Source organism: Panthera pardus, unplaced genomic scaffold (assembly GCF_024362965.1).
Source record: "Panthera pardus isolate Hobbes unplaced genomic scaffold, ASM2436296v1 HiC_scaffold_14, whole genome shotgun sequence".
NCBI lineage: Eukaryota > Metazoa > Chordata > Mammalia > Carnivora > Felidae > Panthera > Panthera pardus.
The window spans coordinates 1,478,595-1,488,825 of NW_026526699.1; positions in this window are offsets into that span (position 1 = coordinate 1,478,595).

A 10,231-nucleotide genomic window follows, 5' to 3' on the forward strand; every position below is an offset into this window, starting at 1 on the left:
GGCTCGGTCGGAGGACGTGCGCTCAGGCAGAGGGAGGGTGCGGGCACCGCCTCCCCCGGGTCCGCCGCCCCGTCCCCCGGTCCGTCTGACACGGGCCCACCGGCCGAACCGGGTCTCGACCTGCCGCCCGGAGACCCGCTCTGAGGGGGGGAGGTGGGGGTGGCGGGGAACACCTGCCCCGGGCGGTGCTGGCGCAGAGGGGACTCCGCGGACCGGCCGCTAAGGAGGAGTTCGGCCCGGGAGGGGAAGGGGGCTCCGCGCGGGGACCTCCCGGCCGCTCGGGCTGGATGGGCATCCTGCGGGGACGCGGCTCGGGGTGCCGACGTCGTCGTCATCGGAGCCGCGGGGCGCAGTCACGTCCGGATCCCCACGTGTGTCCCCATCTGTGATATCGGCACGTCTGGCACGTCAGGTCTCAGATCCCCACGTGTGACGTCATCTGTCACAGGCTCAGGGCGCATGTCCCCTCCTGTATCAGCCCGTCCACGTCATCTGCCAGAGCCGCACGTCCCAAGTCCTGCTCTAGAGCCGCAGGTCTGACGTCATCTGTTGTATCCACGCGGCCCACGTCACTTCCTGTATCTCACGGTCCCACGTTGTCTGTCGGAGCCGCACGGGGCACGTCACGTCCCAGATCTCCACGTGTGACGTCATCGGTCAGCGGCACAGGGCGCACTCACGTCCTGGAGTCGCACGTCTGACGCGTCCGTTGTACCCACACGTCGCCCGGCACGTCCTGTATCAGCCGTCGGACGTCACCTGTCAGGGCCGCTCCTCACGTGCTGCCCGGATGCTGCTCGCGGGTCCGGGCCTGGGGCCGCTCTGATCCTGGGTTGTGACCCGATCGCATCCGCGGGCGACTCTTGACAGTGCCGACGGCCTCTCGGACAGCGCACCCGCCCTGCTCACCACGCCCTCCTCTGTGTCCCGACCCCACGACACGTCCACCCCAGCACCTGCGCACACACCTGGCGTCAGGTGGGGCACCTTCCGGTCAGTGCCAGCTGAACGAACCTTCTCCTTGGTCTCCTGCTGCTGACCTAAGGAGTTACTACAGTCAGTGGCTCGGACGACACGAATTTCTTCTGTCCCAGTTGTGCAGGTGACAGGTCTGATGTGGGCTCCCTGGGCTACAGTCAGGGGACCATCTGGCTGCGCTTCTTTCTGGGGCTGTGGAGCAGGACCCGCTTCCTCGTTCACGCGGGGTCGTTGGCGGCTCCTGGGGTCGTAGGGCTGATCCCCTGTGTCCTTCGGGCTGTCAGCCGAGGGCCTTTCCTCCAAGAGGGGCCCCTCGCTCCCCCTTCAGAGCCCCTCTGACGTTGCAAGCCTGTCCTCCTCCTTCTCTCTGGACCCCGCCAGCCGGGAAAGGTCCCCCGTTCCAGGCCCCACACGGGGGATCCAGAACACCCTCCCCATCTCAAGATGGGTAACTTCATCCGTCGACAGAGTGCCTTGTCCCCTGTAAAAGGACACGGTCACAGGTCCTGAGGATCGAGTGTGGACACCTTTGGGGACATCCTTCTGCCAGCCACACCCCCACAGCCTTGGCTCGGGGTTCTCCTACCCCGTTTCCCTGACGGGATGCTGTGATTTGCTGAACTGCTCGTCTGTCCGTCGCCCTCCTCTGACCTGGGGCTCAAACCTTCTCAAGGTCAAGAGCAGTCTTCAATTTCCAATGGATGCAAAGTTGACCTCTTGGGACACCCTCAGACAGGTGGTTTGGGGACACAATGGACGGGGGGCAGCGTGCCCGGTGAAGGGGTGTCTGTTTGCCCAGCGCCAGCCAGCACGGCCGCCATGTGGGACGGGCTCGGCCAGCCCCGACCGAGCAAGAACGTCCGGGAATCAGAACCGCACGTGAATCTCCTCCCTCGCTAAGCACTGGCCGCCCAGCCAAGCTGCTTAAGCGCTGACACCTCTAAGTCCTGCCCAGCCGGTGTTCTTCAAGTTTACGGTCTCCGCCTGGGAAGTGCTGGGTCTGACACACAGCCCAGTGCCTCCCCCGCAGGCCCCACATTCCCAAGATCAGATCCAATGTCCCCCACTCACTTTGCAGCCCGCTGCGAGACTCTGTCCTGCCTCCTGCGTGGCCCCACCTGCTAGCCAGCCCCCCCCCCACCATCCTGCTGCCCCGTGGTGGTCCTCAGCCCCCCATGTCTACACCGAGTGCCTGCCTCACCTGCTTCCCGCCGTGTGCACCTCTGAAGAGAGCGGTTAGGGCTCCAGCCGGAAAAGCTCTGACGACTCTCGGGGAGGCACAGACGTAAGGCTGTAAAAGCTGGTTCCTGTTTAGAAGTGCACGCCCACCACCTCACAAAGCACAGAAGATTCCGGCATGGGCTCATCAGGTGGCGACCAGGCATAAAAGGTTGATTCCTACGAGGAACCTCTGATAAAGTCACATGGGGCTGAAAGTGGGACATCCACTGGAATTAGATGGGACAGCGTGCGGACACCCTACCAGAAATGAACGGCGCTCGTTGAATAATCCGCCACCGACAGACGGGAAGACAGGGTTCTCCCACCTCGTAGGCCGACCTGACAAGACCCCCCGAGGGCATCTGGAGTTTGGGGAGATCAAAATTCTGGAAACAGTCGCAGCCCTTTGCCCTGGGGCTCCCTGAGGAAGAGTTCAGAGAGTACGGCGGCAAGAATTCACTGGCTTTTCCCCAATTTTGGAATGTTCTTTGGCAGAATCCACGTGTCTGCAGCAGAGCCCTTTGTGTAGGCTCATTCGTGCCTTGTCTCTGCGGCTCACTGCCCCATCCACGTCTCTAAGTTTGGGTCCCCCAGCTCTGCCGTGACCTGGCCCTGCCGGCCCGGCCCCCCGTGTCTCCTGTAACTTCTCTCTGCCCACCCGGTTCCCACCCTGGCCCTGCTCCTCACTCCGACCACTTTCCCCAGGACCTCGGCTTAGCTCCAGGACCCAGGCTGCTGCCACCACGCCAGAGGGCAGAGGGCTCTGGAGGTCTCCCCGAGGAAGTCACACGCTCTGCTCGGGAGGGACTCACGATGCCTCCACTCGGCAATCCCAGTGTTCCAGGCGGGGTGGGAGTGCGGGCCGTCCGCCCCCTGCCCGCAGCCTCCCGTCGCCAGCCGAGCATCACAAAAGACAAATGAAGCCGATCTTAACCCAGCAGCCCGGAAACCCACCGGCCCGGCCGGTGACGCATCCCCTGGACCCGTCCTGGGCCGCTTCCAGGCATCGCCCGCTGACGCCCAGCGTCCTGTCTTACAGGGGCGAGACGGCGCCGCGGCAGGAAGCTGGCCGGAGCGGCCAGGAGCGGGAGGTAAAACATCTCTGTCACTCGAGACCGAAGAGTAACGAGGGGCCTCCAGGACCCACGACGACGGCCGAGCCCGCCCTCCCCGTGAGCCGGGTCCGTCCACATCAGAGCCCTCTCTGCCGACTGCTTTTCTCTGGGGGCTGTTCTCGCAGGCAGGGGGTGGCGGGGGGCGCAGACAGGTGAGAACACCTGGGCTGGGACCCCAGCAGGCAGGTGAGGTCCAAGCCCCTGCTGCCCCCGGTGCAGCCCGGCACGCCCTGGGAGCCCCTCGGAGAGGCAGACCCTGGGCCCCGGCCTAGCATCTTCCGTGAGGCCAGCCCCAGCCCACCCTGCCCTGAGGGGCCCGGGGCTGAGCCAAGGCCAGGGCGGGTGCAGTCTGCAGTCAGCACGGCGCGGGGAGGGGCAGGACACGTCCCGGTGGGGCTGCACCCGCCAGGGGGGAGCGTCAGCCCTGAGCCGCGGGAAACCACAGTCCACGGGAGCCTAGGCAAGACAGAAGTGACTTCTCACTCGTCTATCTTGTTTCTAGGAATTTCTCAACATCTGGTTCCTCCTTATGGTGAAGCAGGCTGCGTGAGCTCCAGCCCCCACATCTACGTTCCAGCTGCCTGGGACGGGCAGGCCGCCGTCCTCATCTGACCCCGCCCTCCCGACCTTCCCCGGCCACCTCCAGGCTTGGGGAGCAGCTTCACGCGGAGCCACGGCAGCCACGGCCCACGTCCCAGGATGGGCGCCGGGAAGGCACAGTGGTTCTCCGGGCAGGGCCAGGCGTGAGCGTTCTGGGGGCCCGGTGCTCCCCGCCCCCACATGGGGAGAGCACACCTGGAGTCCATCTGGAGGACCCCCCAGGGAGAGAAGAAAGTTGACTCACTGAGGAGAAATCTCTGGAAACCCGGAGATCTGGAAAACCAGGAGAACAGAGGGACAGAGTGGTTTGCAAAGGGACAAACACAGCTCGTTCCCCTAATAGAAGCGGAGGGGGCCCCAGGACCTCCAGTGACGTGAACACGCCCCACAGCTTGCAGGGGTCAGGCCCCTCTCTCGTTTATCTGGACAGACTCCATTAGGCCCGTTAATCTCCTTCATTAACCCTCCCGTGAGGACGCCTGCTGGGGAGGGAGAGCCACGCGTCAGCCGGGGGACAGGAGGGCAGCAGGCGGCGTCCCCCAGGGCTGGCCCTCACAGCCCTTCAGCCCCAAACACGAGGCAGAGGCACATGGGGCCCCTCCTACCACCCAGGGATGCCAGGGGCCCTCCGGTGCGAACAACAGAAAACTCCCTGGCCCAAGGGAGCAGGAAACTTCCCTCACAGCAGTGGCTCCAAGACGGGTCCAGAAGCAGCTCCGTCTGCCATCAGGGACCCCAGCAACCTGCGTCCTCCCACCGCCGTCACTGGGGGCTGGCGGGGGTCTGGCCAGCTCCCTGGGTCACCCCGTGGTTCCAGGCTTCCTGGGCAGGGGCCAGTGTCCCTTCACTTGTCACCGGCTGAGGTACCTCCCATACCTTTGTGTAAACCAGTCCCTGGAAAGGAGAACGGGACCGCAGAGCCCATTTTATGGTGATCGGGTTTCATTCCTGGGCTGGGGCCGGGGTCACCCTTCCCTGAGTCACACGGGAGAGGGACATCCACAAAACTCAAGGCCATCCCAGGAAGGAAGGCGCAGGGTCGGTGCTGGCCGAGACCCCGTGCCGCGCGCTGCCGTGTGGAGAAAAAGTTCAAGTCCCTGCCACTGCTCCCTTGTTCCACAGGATAAAATTCAACCAAAGGGTCGGGGACCCAGGACTCATCCACACACAGACATGGAGAAACTGAGCCTTTGTTTCAGATTCCATCCTGCCAGGTGACAACTCGGTGACTCGGGGATCACGTGCCTTCATTTCCACCTTCCTTCCAGAGCTAAGTCCAAGTTCCAGGGAGTTCAGGTGGCACCAAAGTCCCCAGGAGGGAGGACCAGATACCCGGGCACCGCCGCTGAGAGCCTGCCTGCTGGCGCCCCCTCCTCAGGCCCGTGCGTCTCCAGAGAGGCCATGAGGTCCGGGGCTGGAGGAGAGAAATCCTTCTCGCAGCCAAAGCACGCCTTGCTGGGTGCCAGGGGCCATGGCTCATACCCACCCCGTCGTCATCACGTTCCTACCCCGCGCGGCAAGGACGGTATCAGAGCTCTATCTTTCCAGGGGCGGGCACCTCGCCACCTCTCCGGGCCCCCTGGTCTGCCCGTGTCCCCAGAGAGGGGGAAGTGCCTGCTCACCAGAGGAACACTGCTGAGGACTACCATCGTAGACAAGACCCGGTAAAAGATGAATCTGTGTCATAAAATTACAGAGCGGTTCCCCCGCCCCACGTGGTACCACCGTGGCTCGAGGTCCAGAGGGTACCCGAGGCTCACAGCTGAGAGAGCTGCTCTCTGAGGAGCGCACAGGGAAGGTCCATGGCCTGGAGCAAAGACCAAAACAAGGACCACGGAGGAACTTAACGCCGTGGGCATCTGCGGCCGTGGCAAATTTTCAACACGGCCCCGTTCCCGGCCGGACGGCACAAACCCTCCCGCTAATGTCCCGCCTACCTGGGTTCCCAACACCCAAGATAGACACGGACAGCTCTGAATGACAGCAACACGCAGGGCGGGCCAAAAAGTCACGGAAGAAAGACGCACCCGAACCAGACTCACGCACTGCACAGGTGGCGATGAAATCATCAGGCAGGGAATTTTAAACAACTGTGACCGATGTTAAGGCTGTAACGGAAAGAGTAGACAGTGTACAAAAGCAGACAGGTAATGGAAGCAGAGAGATGGGAACTCCAAGAAAGAGCCAACATAAAATGCTGGAAATCAAACACCCTTTGAGGGAAACAAAGGGTGCCTGTCGTGGGCTCACCAGCAGGTCAGCCTGCATTCTACCAAACGTTTAAAGATGCAATTGTAGCAATTCTAAAGGTGTAAATAAACAGAGATACTCCAGAGTTCTGTGTTGAAAGATCCAATATCACGAAGATATCAGTTGTTCAGGATCGATCTATAGATTGACCACACGCCCAATCAGTATCCCAGCGAGCTATTTTGTGGATCTTGACAGACTGACTGACTCTACAACTTATATGGAAAGGCAAAATATCTGGAACGGCCACAACAGTGAGAGAGAAAACCCCCGTTTGGGGACTCACTTCCTGATTTCTAGACTTAACCACAAAACCACAGTCGTCAAGACAGCACGGTGTCGGAAGGAAAAGACAGACCAACAGATGAAGGAAGGGACAGAGTCGAGATCCCGGAACTAGAACCTCACAAACACAGTGGTCAACTGACCTTGGACGACGGAGCGAAGACCCTCCCACGGTGAATGGACAGCCCCCCAGACAGATGGGGCTGGGGCCACTGGCGGCCACGAGGGTCTCCACGGACAAGAACGAGTCTCGATGCAAACCTCCGACAGTATGCAAAACTCAATTTTAAAAGGACCCTATGCTTAAATTTAAAGGCAAACCATTACGTATTTAGAAGAAAATACAGGGGAATCTTTTCAACCTGGGATTTGTTGAAGATTTCTTCGGCCCGACACCAGAAGTACAACCGACAAAAGATAAAACCGATCCATCGATCTGCTCTGGGGGGGTGGGGGCGACACACCGTCCTCACGGCAGACCGAGTTTTCTACCACCCTCTGCCCAAGGGACACCACTGTAGACAGTCGCCCACGGAGGACAGCCCTCGTGGAGGCGCGGGCGTGCAGACACTCGGCAAGTGGACGGCAGAGGGTGGGGCAGCGGCTTCTCGTCGCTCACACCCCCTTCCCCAGAGTGGCCCGGCTGGCCTGGCCCGGCTCGCCGCCCGGGACCTTCTGGCCTGTGGTTCCTCCCGGGGACGAGGGTGTGTGAGTGCGGCCGGCTTCCCCAGCTGCGCGGACACTGCCGGACACGCACTCCCCATCCCGCCCGGAGTACGAGGTGGCTGCGGGACTGGACGGCAGGCGGCAGCCGGGACGACGCAGCCGGGGCTCTCCGAGCACATCCGAAGGGCAGGGTCGCCACTGAGCACGCTGCAGACTCTGTGAGGAAGCTGGACCGTGGTCCCCAGACTCGCCCCAGGAGCCCCCAACACCGCGCAGCTCACCACGCACACAAGCACCCGTGGCCAGTTCCCCGTGCGCTCCCTGGAGAAGCCGCACGCTTCCGAGCAAGTGACGCTGCCCCGGGAGAGCAGAAGGGAGGCTCTCGGTGCTTGGCCGGTGCTCTGCGGGATCGAGCGAAGGCACAGCAAGCATATACAGAAATTGGCGCCAACCCTTCTCAAGCTCTTCTAGCAAACTGAAAAGCAGGGAACACCCCCGGCCTTCGGTTACCAGGCCAGCGTTACCCAGACAAGGGTAGTGGACGTCACAAGGGTAAAGCCAGACAAGGACACTCCAGGAAAACTGCAGGCCGATATCCCTGACGGACGTGGATGCAGAAATTCTCAGAACACCAGCGAGCGACTCACTAAAACCACCCTGGATGGTTCAACACACGCGCACCAAAAAACGTGCCACGCCGCACCAACAGGACGAACGAAGAGAATCCGACGCCCTGTGGACAGCTGCAGGAACAGCGTGCACAGAAGTCAATATCCTCTCACGATCAAGAAAACTCTCAGCATAATAAAGTCCTCACGTGACGAGCCCACGGGTGAGCAGGTGAAAACTTTGCCTCGCGTATCAGGGGCGAGAAAGGGAGCCTGTCCCCACCTCCCGTCAGCACGGAGCTCGGGGCCCTGGCCATTCGGTCAGGCAGGAAAAGAGGATAAAAGGCACCCGAATCCTACAGGGGAGGTGACATCACCTCCGTGTGTAGGTGACGTGATGTCATGCACAGAAAACCCTGTACGCGGGAAAGTCGCCAAACAGGACTAATGAAGGAATCTGGTAAGGCCGCAGGATACGAAACCCTTGTCAACGAAGAGTGAAGAAAGAAACGGTGGTGCACACACCGGGGTGCTGGCCATCTGGGACGACCCGGAGAGCCGCGAGGGAGTCGTGCGCCGGGAAGTCGGGCGGAGGAAGACAGAGGCTGCACGATCTCCCTCACGTGGAGAATAGGAGAAGGCCGACGCGCAGAAGCGGAGTGGACTGCTGGCTGCTGGGGGCAGGAGCGGGGGGCAGTGCAGTGGGTGAGGGGGCCGGGGGGTACAAACCCACACTCGCAAAACGGAGCGGTCCCGGGCGGAACAGACCGCGTGGCGGGTATTTTCACGCGTGGCTGTTGACACCTCGTCGCATCATCTGCAACCGTGTCTGGTGACGTCAGCGCAGGCTCGCTGTGGGGACCGCTTCGCACCGTGCACGAGCATCAAACTTCGTGATCAGCACCTGAAGCCGACGGGGTGCTGCACGTCAACCATCCCCCGACAAAAATGCACAAAACTGTTTCTAAAAGTAGGGAACGGTCCCACGCTGTGAACGGAGCACCCCCACATCCCTCGACCTCAGCCCTCACGGCCGAACCGCCTAAACGTGGCGGGAGATGCTGTCAAGGCCGATCTGCGCCCAGCCAGACACAGACCTGCAGGGGCGGACTCCACGGGAGCCGCGCGAGTACGAGGAGGCCGCCACGCGATGCCTCTGGGGCTCCCGCGGGAGGAGGTGCGACCGGGGGGCCACGAGACCCTCCCTGGAGCCACCTTGGGGGGCCCTCGGCCCACCCAGCGCACCTGCCTCCCTATCAGGGCAGGTGGAGTGAGCAGGAAGCGTGCCCACCGTGTGGATGCGGTGCCCCAGCAAGCAGCGAGGCATTTTCAGGATGGTCGCGGGCTGAGCTCAGTCCGAGAGCAGGCGGCCTCTGTGGTGCCCGGGGCAGTGTCCATCACAGGGCACACCCCCCACAGGAGGCTGGGACAGGGACGCCCAGCACCCAAGTGAGACAGTTACACGGCAAACACGTGATTTTACTCGCCCTGTGTGTTCCCAATTATCAGCTCCCTTCCGGGAGGAGGGAAAGGAAGTAAAGGCACGTGAAAAGCTCTCAGCAGGGACCAGAGAGACGCACATTAGGACACGTTCGCACGTATTAAACTGGCAACAAAAATACGACAAACACGCCTTGCTGGTTAAATATTTGAAAAAAGAAAACACAAGAGTCATCAATAACTTCTCACTGGTGTTGAGCGCTGACCCAGTACCTATCTTGGTAACAATCTGGAAAAACGTTTCAAGAGCCACGGAATTATTTCCGTTTTGACGCAGAAACCCAACTGTGAAATTTTAACCTGGAAAATAATCGAGGTAAGAAGAAAAAGCCATAAGCAGAACATCAAAGACATCAGTTTCCATCTACCGACGCACCTACCCAGTGTACGAAGACAAAGTCTATCACAACAGTAACGTCACATGCACATGAACCGTATAGAACACTGAAGCGTGGAAATCCTAAGATAACTCAAGGAGCTGGTAAAACACTGCATGTAACTGGATGTTTTACGCATACCCATTACAACTGTAATTATGAACGCGACACAGCGATACGGAAGGTGGTGGAGAAGTTTAAAAGCGGACGGCTGTGCGGCAGATACGACGTAGGACCGAGTAAGGTACATCTGCCATCCCTGCAAACACTGTGGGAAAGCGAATGCACGGGGCCGGGTGGCCGGCGGTGGCTGGAGCTCCCACACCCAGCACACGTCTACACGGGGCTGCACAGACCCTCTCCCCACTGCCCCCCCCCCCCCCGCCCCGTGGCCGGTGCTTGTCCCCCCGGCCCGCCCTGGGGAGGGAGGCTCCCAAGAGCCCCGGGGCGTCATCCCCCACGGTGTCCCCAGAGCTAGGACGTGCCGGGCACACAGTACACAGTAGGCACTGAATAAGTAACTGCTGAGTGAATCCCAGGGCAAGATTTCACCCACGTGTCTCTCTACAGATTTTTGTCATGAGACTCAGTCCCGCTCATCTCCCACAAGCAAAAGACCTTAGGACTACAC